The sequence below is a fragment of the Dermacentor variabilis genome, chromosome 3, assembly GCF_050947875.1.
Source record: "Dermacentor variabilis isolate Ectoservices chromosome 3, ASM5094787v1, whole genome shotgun sequence".
In the NCBI taxonomy this organism is placed as follows: Eukaryota; Metazoa; Arthropoda; class Arachnida; order Ixodida; family Ixodidae; genus Dermacentor; species Dermacentor variabilis.
In genome coordinates this window covers 148,367,976-148,395,288 of record NC_134570.1, presented here as the reverse complement: position 1 = coordinate 148,395,288, position 27,313 = coordinate 148,367,976, and the positions used below count along the sequence as shown (strand labels likewise).

The 27,313-nt window shown below is 49.1% G+C and overlaps 24 non-coding genes across 24 annotated transcripts; all 24 read right to left on the bottom strand.

Annotated features, from left to right (window-relative positions):
- Positions 1 to 7,748: 7,748 nt before the first annotated feature.
- Positions 7,749 to 7,820, bottom strand: TRNAE-CUC (transfer RNA glutamic acid (anticodon CUC)). The gene has a single exon. It is a non-coding gene; the product is annotated as a tRNA-Glu (tRNA).
- Positions 7,821 to 7,910: 90 nt separating this feature from the next.
- Positions 7,911 to 7,982, bottom strand: TRNAE-CUC (transfer RNA glutamic acid (anticodon CUC)). Its single transcript has one exon. It is a non-coding gene; the product is annotated as a tRNA-Glu (tRNA).
- Positions 7,983 to 8,072: 90 nt separating this feature from the next.
- On the bottom strand, positions 8,073 to 8,144 carry TRNAE-CUC (transfer RNA glutamic acid (anticodon CUC)). The gene has a single exon. It is a non-coding gene; the product is annotated as a tRNA-Glu (tRNA).
- Positions 8,145 to 8,234: 90 nt separating this feature from the next.
- On the bottom strand, positions 8,235 to 8,306 carry TRNAE-CUC (transfer RNA glutamic acid (anticodon CUC)). Its single transcript has one exon. It is a non-coding gene; the product is annotated as a tRNA-Glu (tRNA).
- Positions 8,307 to 8,396: 90 nt separating this feature from the next.
- On the bottom strand, positions 8,397 to 8,468 carry TRNAE-CUC (transfer RNA glutamic acid (anticodon CUC)). Its single transcript has one exon. It is a non-coding gene; the product is annotated as a tRNA-Glu (tRNA).
- Positions 8,469 to 8,558: 90 nt separating this feature from the next.
- Positions 8,559 to 8,630, bottom strand: TRNAE-CUC (transfer RNA glutamic acid (anticodon CUC)). Its single transcript has one exon. It is a non-coding gene; the product is annotated as a tRNA-Glu (tRNA).
- Positions 8,631 to 8,720: 90 nt separating this feature from the next.
- Positions 8,721 to 8,792, bottom strand: TRNAE-CUC (transfer RNA glutamic acid (anticodon CUC)). The gene has a single exon. It is a non-coding gene; the product is annotated as a tRNA-Glu (tRNA).
- Positions 8,793 to 8,882: 90 nt separating this feature from the next.
- On the bottom strand, positions 8,883 to 8,954 carry TRNAE-CUC (transfer RNA glutamic acid (anticodon CUC)). Its single transcript has one exon. It is a non-coding gene; the product is annotated as a tRNA-Glu (tRNA).
- Positions 8,955 to 9,044: 90 nt separating this feature from the next.
- TRNAE-CUC (transfer RNA glutamic acid (anticodon CUC)) lies at positions 9,045 to 9,116 on the bottom strand. The gene has a single exon. It is a non-coding gene; the product is annotated as a tRNA-Glu (tRNA).
- A 90-nt stretch (positions 9,117 to 9,206) lies between these two features.
- TRNAE-CUC (transfer RNA glutamic acid (anticodon CUC)) lies at positions 9,207 to 9,278 on the bottom strand. Its single transcript has one exon. It is a non-coding gene; the product is annotated as a tRNA-Glu (tRNA).
- A 90-nt stretch (positions 9,279 to 9,368) lies between these two features.
- On the bottom strand, positions 9,369 to 9,440 carry TRNAE-CUC (transfer RNA glutamic acid (anticodon CUC)). Its single transcript has one exon. It is a non-coding gene; the product is annotated as a tRNA-Glu (tRNA).
- Positions 9,441 to 9,530: 90 nt separating this feature from the next.
- Positions 9,531 to 9,602, bottom strand: TRNAE-CUC (transfer RNA glutamic acid (anticodon CUC)). The gene has a single exon. It is a non-coding gene; the product is annotated as a tRNA-Glu (tRNA).
- A 90-nt stretch (positions 9,603 to 9,692) lies between these two features.
- Positions 9,693 to 9,764, bottom strand: TRNAE-CUC (transfer RNA glutamic acid (anticodon CUC)). Its single transcript has one exon. It is a non-coding gene; the product is annotated as a tRNA-Glu (tRNA).
- Positions 9,765 to 9,854: 90 nt separating this feature from the next.
- On the bottom strand, positions 9,855 to 9,926 carry TRNAE-CUC (transfer RNA glutamic acid (anticodon CUC)). Its single transcript has one exon. It is a non-coding gene; the product is annotated as a tRNA-Glu (tRNA).
- A 90-nt stretch (positions 9,927 to 10,016) lies between these two features.
- On the bottom strand, positions 10,017 to 10,088 carry TRNAE-CUC (transfer RNA glutamic acid (anticodon CUC)). The gene has a single exon. It is a non-coding gene; the product is annotated as a tRNA-Glu (tRNA).
- Positions 10,089 to 10,178: 90 nt separating this feature from the next.
- Positions 10,179 to 10,250, bottom strand: TRNAE-CUC (transfer RNA glutamic acid (anticodon CUC)). The gene has a single exon. It is a non-coding gene; the product is annotated as a tRNA-Glu (tRNA).
- A 90-nt stretch (positions 10,251 to 10,340) lies between these two features.
- Positions 10,341 to 10,412, bottom strand: TRNAE-CUC (transfer RNA glutamic acid (anticodon CUC)). Its single transcript has one exon. It is a non-coding gene; the product is annotated as a tRNA-Glu (tRNA).
- A 90-nt stretch (positions 10,413 to 10,502) lies between these two features.
- Positions 10,503 to 10,574, bottom strand: TRNAE-CUC (transfer RNA glutamic acid (anticodon CUC)). The gene has a single exon. It is a non-coding gene; the product is annotated as a tRNA-Glu (tRNA).
- Positions 10,575 to 10,664: 90 nt separating this feature from the next.
- Positions 10,665 to 10,736, bottom strand: TRNAE-CUC (transfer RNA glutamic acid (anticodon CUC)). Its single transcript has one exon. It is a non-coding gene; the product is annotated as a tRNA-Glu (tRNA).
- A 90-nt stretch (positions 10,737 to 10,826) lies between these two features.
- Positions 10,827 to 10,898, bottom strand: TRNAE-CUC (transfer RNA glutamic acid (anticodon CUC)). The gene has a single exon. It is a non-coding gene; the product is annotated as a tRNA-Glu (tRNA).
- A 90-nt stretch (positions 10,899 to 10,988) lies between these two features.
- Positions 10,989 to 11,060, bottom strand: TRNAE-CUC (transfer RNA glutamic acid (anticodon CUC)). Its single transcript has one exon. It is a non-coding gene; the product is annotated as a tRNA-Glu (tRNA).
- A 90-nt stretch (positions 11,061 to 11,150) lies between these two features.
- TRNAE-CUC (transfer RNA glutamic acid (anticodon CUC)) lies at positions 11,151 to 11,222 on the bottom strand. The gene has a single exon. It is a non-coding gene; the product is annotated as a tRNA-Glu (tRNA).
- Positions 11,223 to 27,071: 15,849 nt separating this feature from the next.
- TRNAE-CUC (transfer RNA glutamic acid (anticodon CUC)) lies at positions 27,072 to 27,143 on the bottom strand. The gene has a single exon. It is a non-coding gene; the product is annotated as a tRNA-Glu (tRNA).
- Positions 27,144 to 27,233: 90 nt separating this feature from the next.
- TRNAE-CUC (transfer RNA glutamic acid (anticodon CUC)) lies at positions 27,234 to 27,305 on the bottom strand. The gene has a single exon. It is a non-coding gene; the product is annotated as a tRNA-Glu (tRNA).
- Positions 27,306 to 27,313: the final 8 nt, after the last annotated feature.

The window sequence follows — 27,313 nt, the reverse complement described above, 5'->3', positions numbered from 1 at the left end:
GTTACCTCTGTAATGCTTTCTTTAGTTATACAGCACACCGCTACATCGTCTGCATGTGCTCTTCCGGGAAGCTATTTCCAAGTTCATTGATGTAATTAAAGAACAAGAATGTCCTCCGGATTGGCTGGCGAGGATTGAGCCCCTCGCCACATTAAAGGAATTTTAAACTTGACATGGCCAGCCACAATGTGACTGACCGCACAATATGCATGCGCACAAAGTTGAATGCGTGTGAGTGTATATTAATGTATCGCTTACCTTATTTCAAGAAATGATGCCCTTTTTGTTAGCTTGGTGAGACTTCCGGCAATAAAGAAAAAAAAACTCGTGGCTCAGTGGTAACGTTTCCGTCTCCCACTCCGGAGACACTGGTTCGATTCCCACCCAGCCCATCTTGGAAGTTGCTTTTTATTTATGAAGTGCCTGCCGTGATTTATCGCTCACGGCCAACGCCGCGGACGCCGATACCGACACCGACGACACCGGCTTTTCTGCGACACGAGCTCCTTAACGCTATCGCGTTAATATTATTACGCTATTATCGGTAGATACCCGAGAGACGAGCCGCCGCGAGAACGACGACGAAGTGGGGCTGTGCCCTTGGCGCGAAAAAATGTCGGCCTGGCGCACTGGCTCCAGTCCAGTGTAAATAGCTTGTAAATAGCCTCTTCCGTCTGTATCTTTCTACACGTAACATTCTGGTGGAGGTGCGGGGTAAAAGGTGCGGGTACCGCCTCTACTATCAGCGCTGAAATGCCTGCACGGCATTTTCAGCGCTGATAGTAGAGGCGGTACAGAAACAGGGCTGGTGGCACAGGCGTCGAGAGAGAAATTTTGTAGTAGAGTCTATAGGCTCCTCCCTCACGTTGCCATACTCTGCCGAGCGTGAGGCGAGAAGCCTGTCATGCCTGCCTTCTTGTCGACTGCTACATCTTTTGAGGCCATCAAGCGCGCGTTGCGGAAAACAAACTTCGTTGCTGTCTCACATTTCAACTGCAGGAAAGTCAGCTTCACGTTTATGCAGCAGGTATACCGTGTGCTCATGGCCTTTTATTTTTTGGTATTTATAACAAAGAAATCGCATTGAGTATGTATCACAATTAGACCTATTGACGTGTATTACCTGAAGAAGTGGACTTTACTTGAGCGACAAATCGTTATGTCCAGGTAACTAAGATGATTCGCTGAATAACTTCCTAATTATTCTCATATGTTCCAATCCCGAAATTGAGGCCAAGAAGTAATCAATCATTGAAATTAGAAGCAGAAATCAGAACACTAGCCCGCATTGCCAGACATCCGTCTCCAAAATCTGCTAAAAAATGCACTGTCGTTAAACTAAGCCTCAACCATTTCATGCACGCATTCGGGAAGCTTTAAGCTGGAACATCCATGAATCTGAATCCATGCCGAATATTTCAAAAGTCTCGAAGATGGGGTCATCTGGCGCAAGATAGGGGTAATGAGATCGCTGGAAGAGGTCTTCGAGCTGCTGTAGACATAGATATGTTGATAATGATAATGCTATTAAATATCGATGACCATCATCATCATCTCGAAAATAGTGGTAGATTTATGTTTTCCGCTAAACAAGCATCACTTCTCCACTGATGGGCTTCAATTCCGCAATTTCAACATGTGCCCTAAAGTGAAGAGTAACATAGTTTAAAATAGTTATATTCCTTTTAAGGTTCCTCTTTGGAAGTGAGGGGATGTGGATATTCATTCTTAAAGTCGCATTTTAACTGGCTGCATGGTTTTAAAAAAAATTTCAACCATAGTTGCACAGACGGTTTGTTAGTATTGTCGTGAAAAGATGAAATTAATAAAAACAAAACCAACAAAACAACCAAGACAGTGGGAGGGTGCTAGTTACATTTGCAGCTGAATCGGTGGAGCCCCAGATGCGATGTTTTGCTTTCTTTGTCTTCATTGACTGTTGGCTCCTTTAAAATGAAACAATGGTAATTCTTAATGTCTCATTTTGTGTGTTTAACTGTATTTAAAAAACAAATCCACAGATGACAACTAACCGCAGGATCACAATTCCTCTGGCTTAGTCCGTATTGCCAACGATAAAACATAGGTTGTCAGTGCAATGTTCTGTATAGGCTCCTACATTTTTTAAACAAACAGCGACTACCAACATGGAGTAGTGTGTGTGTGTGTGTGTGTTGCTTGTGTGTTGTGTGTGGGTGCGCGTAGATTTTGTCTCATGGCGAGTGCTGTTTTTTTCATTGTGTAGGGGGCCACTGACATGCCACGTACTAATATTCTGCAGTTACTTGAAGTTAAATAGTTGCCTGGCTGGTATAACAAAAATTAACAAAAATTAGCGAAGCTGTATGTGTCTAGGCGAAACGCTCGCGGTCCGACCACGGAAAGCCCTTAAGCTCATACCCCCTTAAGCAATGGCTCATACTCCCGTAAACGCGGCATCCCCATTCCGACGACATAAGAGAAGTTCTGCGCTGGCAGCCCTACACGGCATAAGACGAAACACGGCGCCCGGAGCAGACGGCGTTCACTATGCACTGCTACGCAAACCTCGACGATCAGGCCATACGGCAGGCATGCATACTGCAATGACAATTGGAAAAACGGAACGCTTCCACAGGAACGGCGACATGCCGATATTACCTTAATTCCGAAACCCGGGAAATCGCTGTCCCTCCAAAATCTCAGACCCATTTCTCAGACTTCGTGTACTGTCAAACTCTTCGAGCACAGAACGACATCAAAGCTGAGCTAGTTGGTAAGGATTCATTATGCAAAAAAGAGGTGATGCGTGCAGGCAGGACACAAGAGTAGAGGAGTGGACCACACGAACGCCTCGAAGGCGTTCGTGTTGCCCACTTCTCTACTCTTGTGTCCTGTCTGCACGCCTCACCTCTTTTTTGCATAATGAATCTTCGAGCACGTAGTTCTAATGCGCCTCCAGCCTCACCTCGAAGCGAACCAATTGTTTCCCAATACCTTATTTGGCCATTAACCACGTCTGTCTGCGCAGGACATACTCCTACAACATAAGGAGAATGTTGTGGATAGTTCTAGTAAAGCTCAAACAAGCGCCATTCTGCCGTTGGACCTCAAGGGGGCCTTCGATAACGTCTCACATGACCTCATTCTAAACAATCTTGCATTCTACTGATACGGAAAACGCATCTATGATTATGTCCGAGCCTTTTTATCTGACCGCACAGCCACCATCGGCCTAGGTGATACTCAGTCGGATATCATTAAACATTCCGGCAGAGGTACTCCCCAGGGTTCGGTTCTCTCACCCACCCTGTTCAACGTGGCGATGGCAAAGCTGCCACCACTCCTCGACAAACTTTCGAACGTGCAGCAACCCTGCGCGCCGATGATGTTACAATCTGGGTGACCACAGGGCCAGACGGCGCCATTCAAGATGCACTACAGGAAACATTAAATATATTACAAGTGTATGCAACAGCCGGAGGACTCACCTGCGCAGCTGAGAAGTTGGAACTCCTGCTTGTATTAAAAAGAACGCAATAAGGCCGATATTCTACCAGCCATCACATTGCATATCAATGGCAACGTTATTCGAAGGGTAGACAGACTACGTGTACTAGGCCTCCACATACAACACAACGGGAAGGCCACACATACCCTGCAAATGTTCCGCCAACAACCTACCCAAGTAACGCACATGATAAAGCGCATTACAAACCACCGACAAGGACTCCAAGGAAAAGATGTACTCCTAATTGTGCGAGCCCTCATAATTAGCCGATTAACCTACCGCCTCCACTATCATAATCTCACTCAGACCGAGATGCGCCAGATGGACACCCTCCTCCGTACGGCACTAAAGGCAGCGCTGGGACTACCCCAACATGCGTCTACCCAGCTCCTACTACGACTCGGGGTGCACAACACCATCCGCGAACTAGTCGAAGGTAATCTTAACAGCCAATTGCAACGTCTGCAACAAACAATGCAAGGGCGCCACATTCTATTCCGGCTAGGATACCAAACACCAAGAAAACCACAACAGGAAAACGCACACTTCTTGCGCTTAGCATTCGCAACAAAATTCACGTTGCCCCAATTCCCTGGAATATGCACCCTGACCGTCATAAAAGCCGAACAAAGGCAAGAGCTCAAGCCCTGGCTCGACTCTTTGGCGATAACACATCGAACACACCGGTCCTATACACTTACGTGGCCCGCTACCCACAGAAACATGCCCTATGTCTAGTCTAGATAGACGTGCTAGATAGTAGTACAGACATACTGAGGGCTTCGGCCACGCTGAACACTGCATGTGGACAGTGGCACGGCGGAAGAGGCTGCTATCACCCTAGCCATCGTACACGCTTGAACCATGCCGGCACCGGATGGACCCATCACAGTGGTCACTGATTCACAGACCGCCTGCATGACTTTGGCACAAGGGAGGGTGACACCCTACATACACCGCATCCTTACATCATTACACCCCACAGCGTTACACATGGTGCGTATCGTCTGGACACCTGGACACGCCTCTCTCCCTGACAATGAACGCCTAAATGCGGTAGCCCGAGAACTCGCCAACTGGGCGCCATTAGAAGGGCTGACCAACCCATACTACGCACCGACAGAACCACTGCACTTCACTGAAACTCTACAATTTTTCAGAGATACCAGGAGACACTTCCCTCCACCGCGTAAGTCCCTTAACCGAGAATATGCGGTCGCGTGGCGACAGCTTCAAACTAATTCATTTTCCTGCCTCTTTTATCTTCACCCCTTCCACCCCACACAATATCCCTCATACTGTCCCTATTGTGGAGAAAAGCCCGCAGTATATCATTGCACCTGGGAGTGCCCACACCCTCCGGGTTACTCCCCTATTCCTTCACCTTCCCCTTCCTCCTGGGAGACCGCACTGACCAGCCCAGACCCGCAAGAGCAGCGACGGCTGATCCGGCGGGCACGCGGAGTGGCGCGAGCCAATGGGGCCCTGAACAAAGGGCTCCACCCTACGAGGAAGTCGCCCAATCTCATTACAAATAAATGTTTTCTCTCTCCCTCTCTCTCTGTGCGCGGAATGATGAGCGGCAACGGAGACAGCTGCGGAAGACGACGACGCTCGAGCCATTGCTGATGATGATTGTTCTTGCGCAACACAGCCACCTCTTGAAGAAGATGACGAACGCGCGAGCAGTGGCACTAGCGCGTTCGTGCGGTTGGCGCCGAGATTTCTACAGCGAAACTGTATATGCCTAGGCGAAACGCTTGCGGTCCGGCCACAGAAACCCCCCGGCGGAAGGTGTGGCTCGCCATTGGCTACGCCGATAGTGACATCGTTTCTCCCTCGCAGCAGGTGTGGTGGCGGTGGTGACAAACTATTTCTGCTATTTACAGGAGAGGTGTGAGCTGAGCCCTAAGGGCCCAGCCCTTACAAAATCTAGGGGGCAGAGGGCGGGCGCAGCTGTCTCTCTCCGACTTCGGAATGAGACGGCCGCGTATTGTTCCTTCTCCCGAGGAGCAGCTGGCCTACGAGCAACAGCGCGGAGAGCAGCAGCGGGAGAGATCTCGGCGGCGTCGCGCCAACGCCTCGGCAGAAGATCGGGCCTACGAAGCGGAGCGTAAGCGGCAATGTCGGGCCCGTCCGGCTGCTCGTGCGCCCGAGCTAGCTCACGAAGTGGAGGTAAAGTGGCAACATTACGCCGAGGATCAGGCGGTTCGGGTTCGCGAGGCAGAGCAGTGACAGCGTCGACGTCAAAAGAAAAGAAACAAAACCGGGGCCGCCCATTTAAGCTTCGCTGGCGTTGGCGGTGTTCTTTTTTTTTTAAGTGTCCTCACATACGATACAGAGATGCGCACACGGTGCATGGCTTTGTTGACTACTCTTCACGAAAAGTCTTGTGCTAGAGTGCTTCACTAAGCAGTGTACAATAATGTTGCTGCCATATGTATGTTAAAGCACATCTCTTGTTTTACAGGTCAGTCGCAGCATGACAGTCTGACAGAGGAAACAAGGTCCAGTGCTCAAGCAAGGAGCATCACATTCTACCAAAGGTTGTCCCCATAATCAGTTGTCTTCACGATCGAGATTTAAAACCAAAGGCTTCAACAACGTAATGCCGACGCCAATTTGAGTAATTTTTCAGCACCATAATGATTTGACATGTAAGCTACTTCTCTTGTACTGTAGTAAGAAGTCCGCCGTTCCTGTTTTGCTTTCATGCATCCTATTTAGCCAGGGGTTTCCTTCCTTCAAAATAAAGCACTTCTCTATTTTCGTAGGAAACGAACTGTAGCGTGGCTCTTTTTTACAGCATCATTTACCATAGTGTTATAATTTCCACCAGCTGTTTGTCACACGTGACACCAGGAAATATCTCGATCCTTGATTTAGAAAAGAAAAAAAAAGACTCGGTAAAATGAAATTACATTACCCAATTTCCAGGAGAGAACAGTTTTGATATTTTGACAGTCAGGGACGATACTTAAGCTAATATCTGACTTTGCAAAACAAATTCATTTCACATCAAAAAACTATTCGATCGCATTTGCATTTCGAAAATATGCCCGGCTCTTCAAAGTGCACTTCACAATCCTGGACACTATGACATAATACACGCTGCACACCCAGCTTCATTCTGTTGTGTGTCGAAAATCCGCATATGAATACGTGCGGTCGCTAATTAAAAAAAAAGGAAAACTCATGACAGGGTCGGGACACTCCAGGAAATTGGCTATCAGTGCATATAATACACAAAGCTCTGCGTATTTATTTACTTCGTTTACCTTGCTTTGAAAATGCGTGTACTTTTTTCTATTCTTTTACGTACGCGTGTGATCTAAGCAAGCGGATGCTCATCCATAGACTGGGCAATTAAGCTCTTATAACAACTGGAGGAAAACTGATGTTGTTTGTTTTCTGAACCTAGTTCACTCAAGCAGGTATTTATTATTCCTGCATTCATATTTATCTGTCAAATGATATTTTGTTGTAAACGAAAAAAAAATTTGTTATTTTCTACAATGGCCCCTAAATAACAAATTCTTACAGCCACTGAGAGAAAAAGCGCTGACCATATTTAACAGCAGTACCAGAAATCTTAGTAAAGTAAAACAAACAGACACACATGAGCGCTATGTGTGAAACATTGTATTTTTCACCTACAGTTAAATATTTTCAGCTTCGGCCCCAGTCTAATTTTTGTTTTCAGGCAAATTGCATATTTACAGGATATTTGTTATATTAATATGTTCCTGTGAGGCACGATAGGAAAAATTCGGCAGCATGTTGCACTCCCGTAACACGAGTAGGCGAAGGGCAACTGCATACGTGGTAATGCGTTCCCTGTGCATTTTTTTCCCTTTAAACGCTGCTTAAATACTGCATCGTAAGAGGTACGCATAGAAATGCGAGACATAGAACAATTTCTCTAAAGAAACCACAAGCACCTCCTGAAATCCCTTGCGTTGTAACAACATGCGCAGGAAAAGCTTCCCCAATCTTTGTTGACACACGGTGCGCAGGAATGGGTCTCTAACATCACGAAAAAATAAAAACCTGTCTATCTGTCGCACAAACAAATACACCAGTGCTAATCCGCCGGCCTTCACCTGCCGACACAAGAACGCGCGCCTGCGCCTCTCCCATGTGGAAATGTCCACTAGACCATGCCGGAGGACGGGCATCAGCAATGAACTCCTACTACTTGATCGAAAGAAAGCGCGGGATAAAATATAGACGACGACAAAACGCTAACCAAAAACATTTCCGACACCGGGAATCGAACCCGGGCCTCCTGGGTGAGAGCCAGGTATCCTAGCCACTAGACCATGCCGGAGGACGTGCAGCAGCAATGAACCCCTACTACTTGATCGAAAGAAAGCGCGGGATAAAATATAGACGACGACAAAACGCTAACCAAAAACATTTCCGACACCGGGAATCGAACCCGGGCCTCCTGGGTGAGAGCCAGGTATCCTAGCCACTAGACCATGCCGGAGGACGTGCAGCAGCAATGAACCCCTACTACTTGATCGAAAGAAAGCGCGGGATAAAATATAGACGACGACAAAACGCTAACCAAAAACATTTCCGACACCGGGAATCGAACCCGGGCCTCCTGGGTGAGAGCCAGGTATCCCAGCCACTAGACCATGCCGGAGGACGTGCAGCAGCAATGAACCCCTACTACTTGATCGAAAGAAAGCGCGGGATAAAATATAGACGACGACAAAACGCTAACCAAAAACATTTCCGACACCGGGAATCGAACCCGGGCCTCCTGGGTGAGAGCCAGGTATCCTAGCCACTAGACCATGCCGGAGGACGTGCAGCAGCAATGAACCCCTACTACTTGATCGAAAGAAAGCGCGGGATAAAATATAGACGACGACAAAACGCTAACCAAAAACATTTCCGACACCGGGAATCGAACCCGGGCCTCCTGGGTGAGAGCCAGGTATCCTAGCCACTAGACCATGCCGGAGGACGTGCAGCAGCAATGAACCCCTACTACTTGATCGAAAGAAAGCGCGGGATAAAATATAGACGACGACAAAACGCTAACCAAAAACATTTCCGACACCGGGAATCGAACCCGGGCCTCCTGGGTGAGAGCCAGGTATCCTAGCCACTAGACCATGCCGGAGGACGTGCAGCAGCAATGAACCCCTACTACTTGATCGAAAGAAAGCGCGGGATAAAATATAGACGACGACAAAACGCTAACCAAAAACATTTCCGACACCGGGAATCGAACCCGGGCCTCCTGGGTGAGAGCCAGGTATCCTAGCCACTAGACCATGCCGGAGGACGTGCAGCAGCAATGAACCCCTACTACTTGATCGAAAGAAAGCGCGGAATAAAATATAGACGACGACAAAACGCTAACCAAAAACATTTCCGACACCGGGAATCGAACCCGGGCCTCCTGGGTGAGAGCCAGGTATCCTAGCCACTAGACCATGCCGGAGGACGTGCAGCAGCAATGAACCCCTACTACTTGATCGAAAGAAAGCGCGGGATAAAATATAGACGACGACAAAACGCTAACCAAAAACATTTCCGACACCGGGAATCGAACCCGGGCCTCCTGGGTGAGAGCCAGGTATCCTAGCCACTAGACCATGCGGGAGGACGTGCAGCAGCAATGAACCCCTACTACTTGATCGAAAGAAAGCGCGGGATAAAATATAGACGACGACAAAACGCTAACCAAAAACATTTCCGACACCGGGAATCGAACCCGGGCCTCCTGGGTGAGAGCCAGGTATCCTAGCCACTAGACCATGCCGGAGGACGTGCAGCAGCAATGAACCCCTACTACTTGATCGAAAGAAAGCGCGGGATAAAATATAGACGACGACAAAACGCTAACCAAAAACATTTCCGACACCGGGAATCGAACCCGGGCCTCCTGGGTGAGAGCCAGGTATCCTAGCCACTAGACCATGCCGGAGGACGTGCAGCAGCAATGAACCCCTACTACTTGATCGAAAGAAAGCGCGGGATAAAATATAGACGACGACAAAACGCTAACCAAAAACATTTCCGACACCGGGAATCGAACCCGTGCCTCCTGGGTGAGAGCCAGGTATCCTAGCCACTAGACCATGCCGGAGGACGTGCAGCAGCAATGAACCCCTACTACTTGATCGAAAGAAAGCGCGGGATAAAATATAGACGACGACAAAACGCTAACCAAAAACATTTCCGACACCGGGAATCGAACCCGGGCCTCCTGGGTGAGAGCCAGGTATCCTAGCCACTAGACCATGCCGGAGGACGTGCAGCAGCAATGAACCCCTACTACTTGATCGAAAGAAAGCGCGGGATAAAATATAGACGACGACAAAACGCTAACCAAAAACATTTCCGACACCGGGAATCGAACCCGGGCCTCCTGGGTGAGAGCCAGGTATCCTAGCCACTAGACCATGCCGGAGGACGTGCAGCAGCAATGAACCCCTACTACTTGATCGAAAGAAAGCGCGGGATAAAATATAGACGACGACAAAACGCTAACCAAAAACATTTCCGACACCGGGAATCGAACCCGGGCCTCCTGGGTGAGAGCCAGGTATCCTAGCCACTAGACCATGCCGGAGGACGTGCAGCAGCAATGAACCCCTACTACTTGATCGAAAGAAAGCGCGGAATAAAATATAGACGACGACAAAACGCTAACCAAAAACGTTTCCGACACCGGGAATCAAACCCGGGCGTCCTGGGTGAGAGCCAGGTATCCTAGCCACTAGACCATGCCGGAGGACGTGCAGCAGCAATGAACCCCTACTACTTGATCGAAAGAAAGCGCGGGATAAAATATAGACGACGACAAAACGCTAACCAAAAACATTTCCGACACCTGGAATCGAACCCGGGCCTCCTGGGTGAGAGCCAGGTATCCTAGCCACTAGACCATGCCGGAGGACGTGCAGCAGCAATGAACCCCTACTACTTGATCGAAAGAAAGCGCGGGATAAAATATAGACGACGACAAAACGCTAACCAAAAACATTTCCGACACCGGGAATCGAACCCGGGCCTCCTGGGTGAGAGCCAGGTATCCTAGCCACTAGACCATGCCGGAGGACGTGCAGCAGCAATGAGCCCTTCCTACTTGATCGAAAGAAAGCGCGGGATAAAATATAGACGACGACAAAACGCTAAGCAAAAACATTTCTGACACCGGAAATCGAACCCGGGCCTCCTGGGTGAGAGCCAGGTATCCTAGCCACTAGACCATGCCGGAGGACGGGCAGCAGCAATGAACCCCTACTACTTGATCGAAAGAAAGCGCGGGATAAAATATAGACGACGACAAAACGCTAACCAAAAACATTTCCGACACCGGGAATCGAACCCGGGCCTCCTGGGTGAGAGCCAGGTATCCTAGCCACTAGACCATGCCGGAGGACGTGCAGCAGCAATGAACCCCTACTACTTGATCGAAAGAAAGCGCGGGATAAAATATAGACGACGACAAAACGCTAACCAAAAACATTTCCGACACCGGGAATCGAACCCGGGCCTCCTGGGTGAGAGCCAGGTATCCTAGCCACTAGACCATGCCGGAGGACGTGCAGCAGCAATGAACCCCTACTACTTGATCGAAAGAAAGCGCGGGATAAAATATAGACGACGACAAAACGCTAACCAAAAACATTTCCGACACCGGGAATCGAACCCGGGCCTCCTGGGTGAGAGCCAGGTATCCTAGCCACTAGACCATGCCGGCGGACGGGCAGCAGCAATGAACCCCTACTACTTGATCGAAAGAAAGCGCGGGATAAAATATAGACGACGACAAAAAGCTAACCAAAAACATTTCCGACACCGGGAATCGAACCCGGGCCTCCTGGGTGAGAGCCAGGTATCCTAGCCACTAGACCTTTTTTTTTTTTTTATTTATTACCGGTTTTCAATATAACATCGTACATATGAATTTCACACTCATGACACAAATGCAAGCCTCTTGGAAGAGAAAACGAAGCCGAGAAACAAAAAAGCGCTACAAAGCCGTCTATCCGCATAGGACTGACGTTGTCAAATTAAAATTCCTTCATGACTGTCAGAGGTTCGAGCCTCGACAGCCAATCCGGTACACACTTTTGCATTTTCTGCATTTCAATAAATAAGGACATACACTCTCTGAAATACATACGCGCTGGCCGTGCGTCGACGTCGCAATGGTACCCGGCCATGCGAGCTCGCCATATAGAGTGGAGGGCGTTCAGCTTAATAAGATCATACGGTACTCCGTCTTCATCTTTAATTGGCAGATACCTGATCCCTTGGGGGTCCACCGGTAACTCCTTTTTCAGCGTTCGCTTTAGCACGTCCCAAAGGAAAACAGCCGCCCAGCAATGCAAGAAAACGTGATCAATGGTCTCCGGCTTCTGACAGATCAAGCAGTGGGATCCCCACGGCACAAGACAGCCTCGTTCTTCCACAAACGTTTTCACAGAGAGCGTTCCTGTGTGGAGCTTAAAAAAGAAGGTTTTAACCCCCGGTGGCACCTGCATTCGCTTCACCCGTTTAAGGACGTCTTGTCCTGGCCCTCCACTGTATATGGTTCTGTATAACGGCACTGGGAACACAATGTCGCACACATCATTATACAGTGTTTTCCTTTTCACTTGACATAGATAATCTTTTGAAAAACGAACTGAAAGGAAGCGCACACTGTCGACCACTTCCTTGAGATAACCCCGAAGTTTTCCGGTCATGCTTGCCGTACTAACAACATACGCCGGCAATGCGTCGCTCAACCTGAGTTGACATACGGTGCGCAGAAAACGATCGCGCACATCTCGAAAAAACAAAAAGCGGTTGACAAGTTGTCGAACAAAAAGATGTGCCAAGCCAACACCCCCGTCCTTCACTCTTCTAAACAAATTAGTTCGGCTAGCTCTCTCCCATGCTGATCCCCCGATGAAGACCGCGAACACTCTGTGCAGCCTTTGCACATTTGCCCTGGAACAATGCAACACTTGCATAACATAATATAACTTCGCTATAAAAAACATATTACAAATTGTCGCCCTTGAAGAAATAGACTGGTTAGTGCTTGTCCATCTGTCCACTTTTTCTTTCGTTTCATTAGTTCGGTTCCTCCAGTACTCATCGCTGCTCTTGTACCTGTCGAGGGAACACCCAGATACTTCGTCGGAGTTTTCACCCAGTTGACATTGGCGAAGTATTCCGGTGCCGAAGACCACTCCCCGTGCCACAGCCCGAGGGATTTGCCCCAATTGACTTTGCTGCCCGTGACGTCACAGAAATGTTTTACTACAGCAATTGTTTCAGTCACACTTGGTTCGTCTGTGCAACACACTGCAACGTCATCAGCATACGCTAGCAGCTTCACTTCGGATTCTGCCAATCTAAAACCACGTATATTGTTATTTGCGGTAATGGCCACACACATTGCTTCTATGTATATAGCAAATAACAGAGGACTGAGGGGACAGCCTTGGCGCACTGAACGCATGATGTTAATGGGGGCCCCCAGCGACTTATTAACAATTAACCTTGTAGTGCAGTTCTGGTACGCCAAGGCCACACCCTCAGTGATGATGGTACCGACATTAACATGATCCAATATGGAGAACAAAATAACGTGAGCGACGCAATCGAACGCTTTCTCAAGATCAAGCTGAAGAACTGCAACGCCGCCACCGGTGACGTCACAGCACTCGAGCACACACCGCATCTTATGGATGTTAGAAAAAATTGTTCGCCCTTTGATTCCACAAGTTTGATGGTCTGTGACGATTTCCTTTATGACACTTTGAAGTCTGGTCGCTAAAATCTTCATAAATATCTTGTAATCCACATTTGTTAGTGATATGGGCCTATAGGATGATACGAATCTCAGTTTATCTAATTTATCGTTCTTCGGAATTAGAATGGTGTGCGCTTTCCCAAAGGAAGGTGGTAATGATTTCTTTTCGTATGCGTCATTAAATACATGCGCAAGCAAAGACGCCAGCTCTCTTTTAAAAGCTTTATATAGACCCGCGCTGAGTCCATCAGGTCCCGGTGATTTACCCAAGTTCAAATCGTCGATTGCCTTTTCGACTTCTCTCTCCCTTATTTTTTCCTCTAATCGCTTTTTTACGTCATCGCTCAAACGTGGCATGCGATGCAGAAAACCTGCTTTAAAACTCTCAACATTCGCTTCCTGAAATGCGAAGAGCGAGTGATAGTACTCAAAGAAGGCGCGCTGAATGCTATCACTGTCTTCAACGACATTCCCATTCACTAAAATCTGCTCGACATGGTTTCTTCGTCCATACGCCTTCTCAAGACCCAGCGCCCTTTTAGTGGGCGTCTCCCCTGCCGCTAGTGCATCCGCTCGTGCTCGCACGATGGCTCCTTGATAGCGTTCCTTGTCAAACAGTTCAAGTTTTTCTTTGACGTTTCGCACATCGTCTTTGTACGCACCAGGCTCTTTGCACTCAAGCGTTAGCAGCTGCCCAAGCAGTGTTCTGAAACCCTTTTCTTTCATTTCCTTCTCGAATTTTTTACAACTGGATCTTTCTATTGCTTTCATTTTAATCTTTTCTTTAAAACATTCCCACTTCTCGACGATTGTTCCCGCAGCATCACATTGAACTTCATTAATCGCATCCCGTACTACCGGTAAAAAGGGCTGGTCATTTAGTAACAAGGCATTCAGTTTCCACATATCCCACTTAAATACATGTCGCTTTTTCATTATACCTACGTTACATTTCACAAGGCAGTGATCTGAAAACGACACTGGTACTACACAGTAACCGTGGCATCTTGGAATCATATCCAATGAAATGTACATTCGGTCCAAACGCGCATGGCTGCTGCCCTGAAAACGTGTAAAAGTCACTTGACGCCCCCCTTCCAGACATTCATAAACATCATCGAGTTCATTTTCATTAATTAAATTTGATAACACTTCACTGCTTCGGTCACGCACACCTGCATTATTGACTCTGTCTCCAGCACTCAACACACAATTAAAGTCCCCTAACATCATCACGCGCATATTACAACAAACATATCGTGGAAGGTTCGAAAAAAAACGGGCGCGCTCATCTACTGAATTCGGCGCATATACGCATATGATGCGGAACTCTGAATCACCCATAACAATATCACAAAGAACAATCCTTCCTGACTGGCACGAAAAAATGCTCTGAATCTGCAGTCCAGGCAACTTCTTCACAAGAAGAACGCACCCTCCAGCCGTGCCTACACCATGGCTAACCACCGCAAAATACCTAGTCGTGAAACGTCGCACCATGCTCCCGGTCTCCTCCTCTCCTTCAACCTTAGTTTCCTGAACGGCTAGTACGTCTATGTCGTGGTCAGTGACCAAACGTAGGACCTGACTTTGCCTACGACTAGCCGCCAGCCCTCTCACGTTTAATATGGCAATCCTCAGGGACGGTATTTGAGCCATCTTGATCTAAAAGAAAAGTAAAGTAGGCCCGGAGCATGGTGCTTACCGCTCACGACTAGCCCTCGGCTAGCCACCTCCGGGACCTCCCGGTTTGTTGGTGTCCTTAGACGTGGCCGCTTTGTCGGCAGGCTTCCTTTCAGGCGGTACATTGGGCTTTGGCTTGTAGCCCATCCGCCTCCCATGAGGCGTCTTCGTCGGTGGTCCCTCACTGGTGCTGGGTGCCCGATCCTCGCGGTCCTTCGTCTGGTCGTGGGTGCGCTTGACGGAGGCAGCAAGATCCCCAGTACGGTCGTCGTCGGTGACGCCCTCGTCCTGCTGCATTGCGGTCGCGTCGTCAGTTGCGTCTTCACTGACGTTTCCCGTCGCCTGCCCCTGGGTCGTAGCATCCCGTTCCGTCCTACTCGGCTTCTGAGTAGCCTCAGCCGCGTTGCCGCCTACCTCCAGAATCGTCGTCCCACTACTTGTCTCTGTCGACACCATGTCACCGGTTCCTTTAGCCGCGTCCTCCGCCTCGGCCACATCCATGAGGTGCTCTGGCGCAACATCATTCACTGGTGGGCCTGTCACAGCGGCATAGGACTTCGCGCATTCAGCGTCGACGTGGCCGAAACGTCTGCACCGGGTACAACGCGGTACTCTGGACTCACGGCGGACGTGTCCCGTGCCGTGGCAGCGCAGGCACTGCATCGGTCGACCGGGAACGACGACCAAGGCTAACTCTCCACCGACGCGGATCTGATGGGGGAGGTCTTCCACCTTCATGCTGGCCTTCAGCTTGAGAAGGACGGTCCTGGTGGTTGAGGTCTTGGTTCCCATGCCTTCAACGCGCCACCGTTCCCGGCTCACCTCCTCCACCTTGCCGAAAGCCGCGAAAGCCGTCCGGACGTCCTCGTCGGCAACGCCGTAGAGCAGCCAGTGAAGCCTAAGCTTCACCTGTTGGTCCTGCGGGTCAATGATGAGGCACCGTCGTCCCTTCACTTGAAGTTCCTTCAGGGCAAGCAGCCTTTCCGTTGCAGTTGCATCGCAGAGGGTCACTGCCCAGACGTGGTTGATTTGGTACGCCCCTATGCATACCACATCCGGCAGCAGGCCCGTCGGCAGAAGGGCATCCCTGAAATCCTCCACCTTGTACGGCCTCGCACGTACATCACCGTGCAAAAAGACGGTGTTAATCACCAGTTGTCCTTTAGGCAGCTGCGGCAAAATAAAAGCATAATCCTTATCATCGTTGACCCTATTTCCGCGGCCAAAAGTGGCCGCTGTCGCTGCTCCACTGGAGCCCATGATCCTGCTGACCGCTCAGCTCGGCTGCCGGAAGCAGAATGATCCTAGCCACTAGTCATTCTGCATTTTTTTTATTTATTACCGGTTTTCAATATAACATCGTACATATTAATTTCACACTCATGACACAAATGCAAGTCTCTTGCCAGAGAAAAAGAAGGCGAGAAACAAAAAAGCGCTACAAAGCCGTCTATCCGCATAGGTCTGACGTTGTTAAATTAAAATTCCTTCATGACTGTCAGAGCTTCGAGCCTCGACAGCCAATCCGGTACACACTCTTGCATTTTCTGCATTTCAATAAATAAGGACATACACTCTCTGAAATATATACGCGCTGGCCGAGCGTCGGCGTCGCAATGGTACCCGGCCTTGGTGGCCTTGGTGGTCGTCCCTGGTCGACCCGTGCAGTGCCTGCGCTGCCAAGGCACGGGGCACGTCCACCGTGAGTGTAAAGTTCCGCGCTGTTCTCGCTGCAGACGGTTCGGTCATGTTGACGCCGACTGCGTCAAACCCTACGCCGCCGTGACAGGCCCAGCAGTGAACGACGTGGCCGCAGAGCACGTCATGGACGTGGTCGAGACGGAGGACGCCGCTACAGGCATCGGAGACCTGGTACCGACAGCGGCAGTCAGCGAGACGTCGACCGTCGGCGCAGAAGGCACGGTTGCTCAAGGTACTGAGAAGCGGAGTGGGAAGGCGCAGGGCGCGACTGCTGTGGGCCCCGCGACGGGAACCATTAGTGAAGACCCGCCCGACACCGGTATGACGGCAATGCAGCAGGACGAGGCTGTGAAAGACGGCGACCGGACTGAGACTCTTGGCGGCCCGGTCAAACGCCCCCACGACCAGACCAAGGACCAAGGCGAGGGTGCGACCAGCACCACCGAGGGACCACCGACAAAGACGCCCCAGGGGAGGCGGGTGGGCTTCAAACCAAAGCCGAATGTGCCGCCCGAAAGAAAGCCTGTGATCAAAGTGTCGACGACAAACAATGCCGGGAAGCCGGATGGCCCCGGAGGCGGCTAGCCAAGGGCTGGTCGTGAAGGGTAAGCACAATGCTCCGGGCCTACTTTTCTCGCTAGATGAAGATGGACGAAATACCGTCTCTTAGTATTGCCACACTAAACGTGCGAGGGTTGGCGGCTAGTCGTAGGCAATGTCAGGTCCTACGGTTGGTAACGGACCATGACATAGACGTACTAGCCGTCCAGGAAACCAAGGTTGACGGAGGGGAGGAGACCGGGAGCATGGTGCGACGATTCACGACTAGGTACTTTGTGGTGGTGAGTCATGCGGTAGGCACTTCCGGGGGGTGCTTTCTTTTGGTGAAGAAGCTGCCGGGTTTACATATTCAAAGTGTGTGGTCCTGTCTGTCTGGAAGGATTGTATTATGTGACTTTACGATCTCTGACTTTGAGTTTCGCGTCATATGCGTTTATGCGCCGAATTCTCTAGACGAGCGCGTCCTCTTCTTTTCGAACCTCTCACAATATGTTTGTTGTAATAAGCGCGTTGTGTTATTAGGGGACTTCAATTGTGTGTTGAGTGCTAGAGACCGAGCCAACAATGCCGGTGTGCGTGATAGAAGTAATCACGTTCTGTCAAAATTAATTAATGAAAGTGAACTTGATGATGTTTTTCAATGTCTGGAAGGGGGGCGTCAAGTGACATTTACGCGTTTTCAAGGCAGCAGTCATGCGCGAATGGATCGCATGTACATTTCCTTGGACACGATTGCAAGATGCCACGGTTATTGCGTTGTGCCCGTGTCATTTTCGGATCACTGCCTGGTAAAATGTAACATAGGTATAAGGAAAAGGGAACATGCATTTAATTGGCATCTATGGAAACTCAATGACTTGTTATTAAATGATGCATCTTTTGTAAAGGCAGTGCGGGATGCGGTTAATGAAATACGCGAAGATGCGGCTGATACAATAGCAGAAAAGTGGGAATGTGTTAAACAAAAAGTTAAAATGAAAGCCTTAGAAAGGTCAAGCTGCCTCAAATTTGAGAGGGAATATAAAGAAAAGGGTTTGCGAACACTACTTCAGCAGCTGATAACGCTTGAGTGCAGAGAGCCTGGTCTGTACAAATACGATGTGCGAAGCCTCAAGGAAAAGCTTGAACAGTTCGACAAAGAACGTTATCAAGGTGCCATCGTGCGAGCAAGAGTAGACGCGCTAGCGGCAGGGGACACGCCCACTAAAAAGGCGCTCGGTTTAGAAAAGTCGCACGGACAACGAAACCATGTCGATCAAATTTTAATGAATGGAACTGTTGTTGACGACAATGAGAGCATAGCACACGCCTTTTTCCAGTACTACCAGTCGCTCTTTGCATTTCAGCAAGCGGATTTAGAGGGTTTCAAAGCAGACTTTCTGCACCGCATGCCGCGTTTGAGCGATGAAGCTAAGGAGGGATTAGAAGGGAAAATAATGGAGAGGGAAGTCGAAAAGGCAATCGACGATTTAAACTTGGGCAAGTCACCGGGACCAGATGGACTCAGCGCCGCCTTGTATAAGGCATTGAAAAGAGAACTGGCCCGTTTATTAGTAGAAGTATTTAATGAAGCGTACGAGCAGAAATCATTGCCACCTTCTTTTGGGAAAGCGCACACCACTCTAATTCCGAAGAACGATAAATTAGATAAGCTAAGATTCGTATCATCCTATAGGCCCATATCACTAACAAATGTGGATTACAAGATATTTATGAAGATTTTAGCGACCAGACTTCAAAGCGTCATAAAGGAAATCGTCGCAGACCATCAAACTTGTGGAATCAAAGGGCGAACAATTTTTTCTAACATCCATAAGATGCGGTGTGTGCTCGAGTGCTGTGACGTCACTGGTGGCGGCGTTGCAGTTCTTCAGCTTGATCTTGAGAAAGCGTTCGATTGTGTTGCTCACGTTATTTTGTTCGCCATACTGGATCATGTTAGTGTCGGTACCATCATCACTGAGGGCGTGGCCTTGGCGTACCAGAAGTGCACTACAAGGTTAATTGTTAATAAGTCTCTGTGGGCCCCCATTAACATCATGCGCTCAGTGCGCCAAGGCTGTCCCCTCAGTCCTCTGTTATTTGCTATATACATAGAAGGAATGTGTATGGCTATTACCGCATATAACAATATACGTGGTTTTAGATTAGCAGAATCCAAAGTGAAGCTGCTAGCGTATGCTGATGACGTCGCAGTGTGTTGCACAGACGAACCAAGTGTGACTGAAACAATTGCTGTAGTAAAACATTTCTGTGACGTCACGGGCAGCAGAGTCAATTGGGGCAAATCCCTCGGGCTGTGGCACGGGGAGTGGCTTTAGGCACCGGAATACTTTGCGAATGTCAACTGGGTGAAAACTCCGACGAAGTATCTGGGTGTTCCCCTCGACAGGTACAAGAGCAGCGATGAGTACTGGAGAAACCGAAATAATGAAACGAAACAAAAAGTGGACAGATGGACAAGCGCTAACCAGTCTATTTTTTCAAGGGCAACAATTTGTAATATGTTTTTATAGCGAAGTTATATTATGTTATGCAAGTGCTGCATTGTTCTAGAGCAAATGTGCAAAGGCTGCACAGAGTGTTTGCGGTCTTCATCTGGGGTTCAGCATGGGAGAGATGTAGTCGAACGAATTTGTTCAGAAGAGTAAAGGATGGGGGTGTGGGCTTGGCGCATCTTTTTGTTAGACAACTTGTTAACCGCTTTTTGTTTTTTCGCGATGTGCGCGATCCTTTTCTGCGCACCGTTTGTCAGATCAGGTTGAGCGACGCATTGCCGACACATGTTGTTAGTACGGCAAGCATGACCGGAAAACTTTGGGGTTACATTAAGGAAGTGGTCGACAGTGTGCGCTTCCTGTCAGTTCGTTTTTCAAATGATTATCTGTTTCAAGTGAAAAGGAAGACACTGTATAATGATGTGTGCGACATTGTGTTCCCAGTGCCGTTATACAGAGCCATATACAGTGGAGGGCCAGGACAAGACGTCCTTAAACGGGTGAAACGTATGCAGGTGCCACCAGGGGTTAAATCCTTCTTCTTTAAGCTCCACACAGGAACGCTCTCTGTGAAGACGTTTGTGGAAGAACGAGGCTGTCTTATGCCGTGGGGATCCCACTGCTTGATCTGCCAGAAGCCGGAGACCATTGATCATGTTTTCTTGCATTGCTGGGCGGCGGTTTTCTTATGGGACGTGCTAAAGCGAACTCTGAAAAAGGAGTTACCGGTGGACCCCCAAGGGATCAGATATCTGCCAATTAAAGATGAAGACGGAGTACCGTATGATCTTATTATGCTGAACGCCCTCCACTGTATATGGCGAGCTCGCATGGCCGGGTACCATTGCGACGCCGACGCTCGGCCAGCGCGTTTATATTTCAGAGAGTATGTCAGTATTTATTGAACTGCAGAAAATGCAAGAGTGTGTACCGGATTGGCTGTCGAGGCTCGAACCTCTGACAGTCATGAAGGAATTTTAATTTGACAACGTCAGTCCTATGCGGATGGACGCCTTTGTAGCGCTTTTTTGTTTCGTGCTTTCTTTCTTCCCTTGCCAGAAGCTCGCATGTGTGTCATGAGTGTGAAATTCATATGTGCGATGTTATATTGAAAACCGGTCATAAAAAAAAAACTAGACCATGCCGGAGGACGGGCGCAGCAATGAACCCCTACTACTTGATCGAAAGAAAGCGCGGGATAAAATATAGACGACGACAAAACGCTAACCAAAAACATTTCCGACACCGGGAATCGAACCCGGGCCTCCCGGGTGAGAGCCAGGTATCCTAGCCACTACACCACTTTTTTTTTATGTAATGCCGGTTTTCGACATAACACTGAATATACAAATACTACACACATGTCAGGAATACAAGCTTGCGGGGAAGAAAAAAAAAGAGAAAAAAGTTACAATGATGCCGACTGTCCGTATGGGACCGGCGTCGTCAAATTAAAATTCCTTCATGGCTGTCAGAGCTTCTAGCCTCGACAGCCAATCCGGTGCACATTCTTGCAATTTCTGTACATCAACGAACCGCGACATACATTCTCTAAAATATATGTGAACCGGGCTGTCGTCGGCATCGCAATGGTACCCTGCCATGCGAGCCCGCCATATACAGTGGAGTGCATTCAACATAATAAAGTCGTATGGAACTCCCTCTTCATCCTTAATTGGCAGATACCGGATCCCTTGGGGGTCTACAGGTAATTCTTTCTTCAGTGTTCGCTTCAAGACGTCCAAGAAGAACACAGCCGCCCAGCAGTGCAGGAACACGTGATCGATGGTTTCGGGCTTCTTGTAGATCAAGCAGTGTGATCCCCACGGCACAAGACAGCCTCGCTCTTCCATAAATGTCTTCACGGAAAGTGTTCCAGTGTGGAGCTTAAAAAAGAAGGTTTTAACCCCTGGTGGCACCTGCATGCGTTTCACCCGTTTAAGGACGTCTTGTCCTGGCCCTCTACTGTATATGGCTCTGTATAAGGGCACTGGGAACACAATGTCGCACACATCATTATACAGTGTTTTCCTTTTCACTTGACATAGATAATCTTTTGAAAAACGAACTGAAAGGAAGCGCACACTGTCGACCACTTCCTTAAGATAACCCCGAAGTTTTCCGGTCATGCTTGCCGTACTAACAACATACGCCGGCAATACGTCGCTCAACCTGAGTTGACATACGGTGCGCAGAAAAGGATCGCGCACATCTCGAAAAAACAAAAAGCGGTTGACAAGTTGTCGAACAAAAAGATGTGCCAAGCCAACACCCCCGTCCTTCACTCTTCTAAACAAATTGGTTCGGCTAGCTCTCTCCCATGCTGATCCCCAGATGAAGACCGCGAACACTCTGTGCAGCCTTTGCACATTTGCCCTGGAACAATGCAACACTTGCATAACATAATATAACTTCGCTATAAAAAACATATTACAAATTGTCGCCCTTGAAAAAATAGACTGGTTAGTGCTTGTCCATCTGTCCACTTTTTCTTTCGTTTCATTAGTTCGGTTCCTCCAGTACTCATCGCTGCTCTTGTACCTGTCGAGGGAACACCCAGATACTTCGTCGGAGTTTTCACCCAGTTGACATTGGCGAAGTATTCCGGTGCCGAAGACCACTCCCCGTGCCACAGCCCGAGGGATTTGCCCCAATTGACTTTGCTGCCCGTGACGTCACAGAAATGTTTTACTACAGCAATTGTTTCAGTCACACTTGGTTCGTCTGGGCAACACACTGCAACGTCATCAGCATACGCTAGCAGCTTCACTTCGGATTCTGCCAATCTAAAACCACGTATATTGTTATTTGCGGTAATGGCCACACACATTGCTTCTATGTATATAGCAAATAACAGAGGACTGAGGGGACAGCCTTGGCGCACTGAACGCATGATGTTAATGGGGGCCCCCAGCGACTTATTAACAATTAACCTTGTAGTGCAGTTCTGGTACGCCAAGGCCACACCCTCAGTGATGATGGTACCGACATTAACATGATCCAATATGGAGAACAAAATAACGTGAGCGACGCAATCGAACGCTTTCTCAAGATCAAGCTGAAGAACTGCAACGCCGCCACCGGTGACGTCACAGCACTCGAGCACACACCGCATCTTATGGATGTTAGAAAAAATTGTTCGCCCTTTGATTCCACAAGTTTGATGGTCTGTGACGATTTCCTTTATGACACTTCGAAGTCTGGTCGCTAAAATCTTCATAAATATCCTGTAATCCACATTTGTTAGTGATATGGGCCTATAGGATGATACGAATCTCAGTTTATCTAATTTATCGTTCTTCGGAATTAGAATGGTGTGCGGTTTCCCAAAAGAAGGTGGCAATGATTTCTGCTCGTACGCTTCATTAAATACTTCTACTAATAAAGGGGCCAGTTCTCTTTTCAATGTCTTATATAAGGCGGCGCTGAGACCATCTGGTCCCGGTGACTTGCCCAAGTTTAAATCGTCGATTGCCTTTTCGACTTCCCTCTCCGTTATTTTCCCTTCTAATCGCTCCTTAGCTTCATCACTCAAACGCGACATGCGGTGCGGAAAGTCCGCTTTGAAACCCTCTAAATTCGCTTGCTGAAATGCAAAGAGCGACTGGTAGTATTGGAAGAAGGCGTGTGCTATGCTCTCGTTGTCGTCAACAACAGCTCCATTCATTAAAAGTTGATCGACATGGTTTCGTCTTCCGTGTGCCTTCTCTAAACCGAGCGCCCTTTTAGTGGGCGTCTCCCCTGCCGCCAGTGCATCTGCTCTTGCTCGCACGATGGCACCTTGATAACGTTCTTTGTCGAACTGTTCAAGCTTTTCCTTGACGCTCCGCACATCGTCTTTGTACAGACCAGGCTCTCTGCACTCAAGCGTTATCAGCTGCTGAAGTAGTGTTCGCAAACCCTTTTCTTTATATTCCCTCTCAAATTTGAGGCAGCTTGACCTTTCTAAGGCTTTCATTTTAACTTTTTGTTTAAAACATTCCCACTTTTCTGCTATTGTATCAGCCGCGTCTTCGCGTATTTCATTAACCGCATCCCGCACTGCCTTTACAAAAGATGCATCATTTAATAACAAGTCATTCAGTTTCCATAGATGCCAATTAAATGCATGTTCCCTTTTCCTTATACCTATGTTACATTTTACAAGGCAGCGATCCGAAAATGACACGGGTACAACGCAATAACCGTGGCATCTTGGAATCGTGTCCAACGAAAAGTACATGCGATCCAGTCGCGCATGACTACTGCCTTGAAAACGCGTAGATGTCACTTGACGCTCCCCTTCCAGACATTGAAAACTATCATCAAGTTCATTTTCATTAATTAATTTTGACAAAACGTCACTACTTCTATCACGCACGCCGGCATTGTTGGCTCGGTCTCTAGCACTCAACACACAATTGAAGTCCCCTAATAACACAACGCGCTTATTACAGCAAACATATTGTGAGAGGTTCGAAAAAAAGAGGACACGCTCGTCTACAGAATTCGGCGCATAAACGCATATGACGCGAAACTCAAAGTCAGAGATCGTAAAGTCACATAAAACAATCCTTCCATCCAGACAGGACAACACACTTTGAATATGTAAACCCGGCAGCTTCTTCACCAAAAGAATGCACCCCCCGGAGGTGCCTACCGCATGACTCACCACCACAAAGTACCTAGTCGTGAATCGTCGCACCATGCTCCCGGTCTCCTCCTCTCCGTCAACCTTGGTTTCCTGGACGGCTAGTACGTCTATGTCATGGTCCGTTACCAACCGTAGGACCTGACATTGCCTACGACTAGCCGCCAACCCTCGCACATTTAGTGTGGCAATACTAAGAGACGGTATTTCATCCATCTTCATCATCATCATCAACATCATCATCATCAGCCTGGTTACGCCCACTGCAGGGCAAAGGCCTCTCCCATACTTCTCCAACAACCCCGGTCATGTACTAATTGTGGCCACGCCGTCCCTGCAAACTTCTTAATCTCATCCGCCCACCTAACTTTCTGCCGCCCCCTGCTACGCTTCCCTTCCCTTGGGATCCAGTCCGTAACCCTTAATGACCATCGGTTATCTTCCCTCCTCATTACATGTCCTGCCCATTCCCATTTCTTTTTCTTGATTTCAACTAAGATGTCATTAACTCGCGTTTGTTCCCTCACCCAATCTGCTCTTTTCTTATCCCTTAACGTTACACCTATCATTCTTCTTTCCATAGCTCGTTGTGTCGTCCTCAATTTGAGTAGAACCCTTTTAGTAAGCCTCGAGGTTTCTGCCCCGTAGGTGAGTACTGGCAAGACACAGCTATTATATACTTTTCTCTTGAGGGATAATGGCAACCTGCTGTTCATGATTTGGGAATGCCTGCCAAACGCACCCCAGCCCATTCTTATTCTGATTATTTCCGTCTCATGATCCGGATCCGCCGTCACTACCTGCCCTAAGTAGATGCATTGCCTTACGACTTCCAGTGCCTCGCTGCCTATTGTAAATTGCTGTTCTCTCCCGAGACTGTTAAGCATTACTTTAGTTTTCTGCAGATGAATTTTTAGACCCACTCTTCTGCTTTGCCTCTCCAGGTCAGTGAGCATGCATTGCAATTGGTCCCCTGAGTTACTAAGCAAGGCAATACCATCAGCGAATCGCAAGTTACTAAGGTATTCTCCATTAACTTTTATCCCCAATTCTTCCCAATCCAGGTCTCTGAATACCTTCAGTAAACACGCTGTGAATAGCATTGGAGATATCTTGTCTCCCTGCCTGACGCCTTTCTTTATTGGGATTTTGTTGCTTGCTTTATGTAGGACTACGGTGGCCGTGGAGCCGCTATAGATCTCTTCCAGTATTTTTACATATGGCTCATCTACACCCTGATCCCGTAATGCCTCCAGGTTTCGACTGAATCAAACGCTTTCTCATCCATCTTCATCTAGCGAGAAAAGTAGGCCCGGAGCATGGTGCTTACCCTTCACGACCAGCCCTTGGCTAGCCGCCTCCGGGGCCATCCGGCTTCCCGGCATTGTTTGTCGTCGACACTTTGATCACAGGCTTTCTTTCAGGCGCCACATTCGGCTTTGGTTTGAAGCCCACCCGCCTCCCCTGGGGCGTCTTTGTCGGTGGTCCCTCGGTGGTGCTGGTCGCACCCTCGCCCTGGTCCTTGGTCTGGTCGTGGGGGCGTTTGACCGGGCCGCCAAGAGTCTCAGTCCGGTCGCCGTCTTTCACAGCCTCGTCCTGCTGCATTGCCGTCATACCGTTGTCGGGCGGGTCTTCACTACTGGTTCCCGTCGCGGGGCCCACAGCAGTCGCGCCCTGCGCCTTCCCACTCCGCTTCTCAGTACCTTGAGCAACCGTGCCTTCTGCACCGACGGTCGACGTCTCGCCGACTGCCGCTGTCGGTAACAGGTCTCCGATGCCTGTAGCGGCGTCCTCCGTCTCGACCACGTCCATGACGTGCTCTGCGGCCACGTCGTTCACTGCTGGGCCTGTCACGGCGGCGTAGGGTTTGACGCAGTCGGCGTCAACATGACCGAACCGTCTGCAGCGAGAACAGCGCGGAACTTTACACTCACGGTGGACGTGCCCCGTGCCTTGGCTGCGCAGGCACTGCATGGGTCGACCAGGGACGACCTCCAATGCCAGCTCTCCGCCGACGCGGACCTGATGAGGAAGGTCTACCATTTTCACGCCGCTTTTCAGCTTTAGAAGCACAGTCCTGGTTGTCGACGTCTTGTCGCCCAGGCCATGGACGCGCCACCTTTCCCGGCTTACCTCCTCCACCTTGCCGAAAGCCATGAACGCCGTCCGTATGTCCTCGTCTGCAACGCCATAGAGCAGCCAGTGAAGCCTAAGCTTCACCTGCTGGTCTTGCGGGTCCACGACGACACACCGTCTTCCCTTCACTTGCAGTTCTTTAAGGGCCATGAGGCGCTTCGTCGCAGTGGCGTCAGACAGGGTCACCGCTTAGACGTGGTTTATCTGGTACGCCCCTATGCATACCACGTCCGGCAGCAGTCCCGTCGGCGGAAGGGCGTCTCTAAAATCTTCGACCTTGTAAGGTCTGGCGCGTACATCACCGTGTAAAAACACGGTGTTAAAGGCAACTCGTCCTTTCGGCAGCTGAGGCAAAATAAACGGATAGTCCTTATCGTCGTCGGTGATCCTGTTTCCGCGACCAAAAGTGGCCGCTGTCGCTGCCCCGGAAGAGGCCATGACCCTACGATCCGAACAGCTCGGCTGCCGGATGCAGAATGACAGCCACTACACCATGCCGGAGGACGTGCAGTAGCAATGAACCCCTACTACTTGATCGAAAGAAAGCGCGGGATAAAATATAGACGACGACAAAAAGCTAACCAAAAACATTTCCGACACCGGGAATCGAACCCGGGCCTCCTGGGTGAGAGCCAGGTATCCTAGCCACTAGACCATGCCGGAGGACGTGCAGTAGCAATGAACCCCTACTACTTGATCGAAAGAAAGCGCGGGATAAAATACAGACAACGACAAAAAGCTAACCAAAAACATTTCCAACACCGGGAATCGAACCCGGGCCTCCTGGGTGAGAGCCAGGTATCCTAGCCACCAGACCATGCCGGAGGACGTGC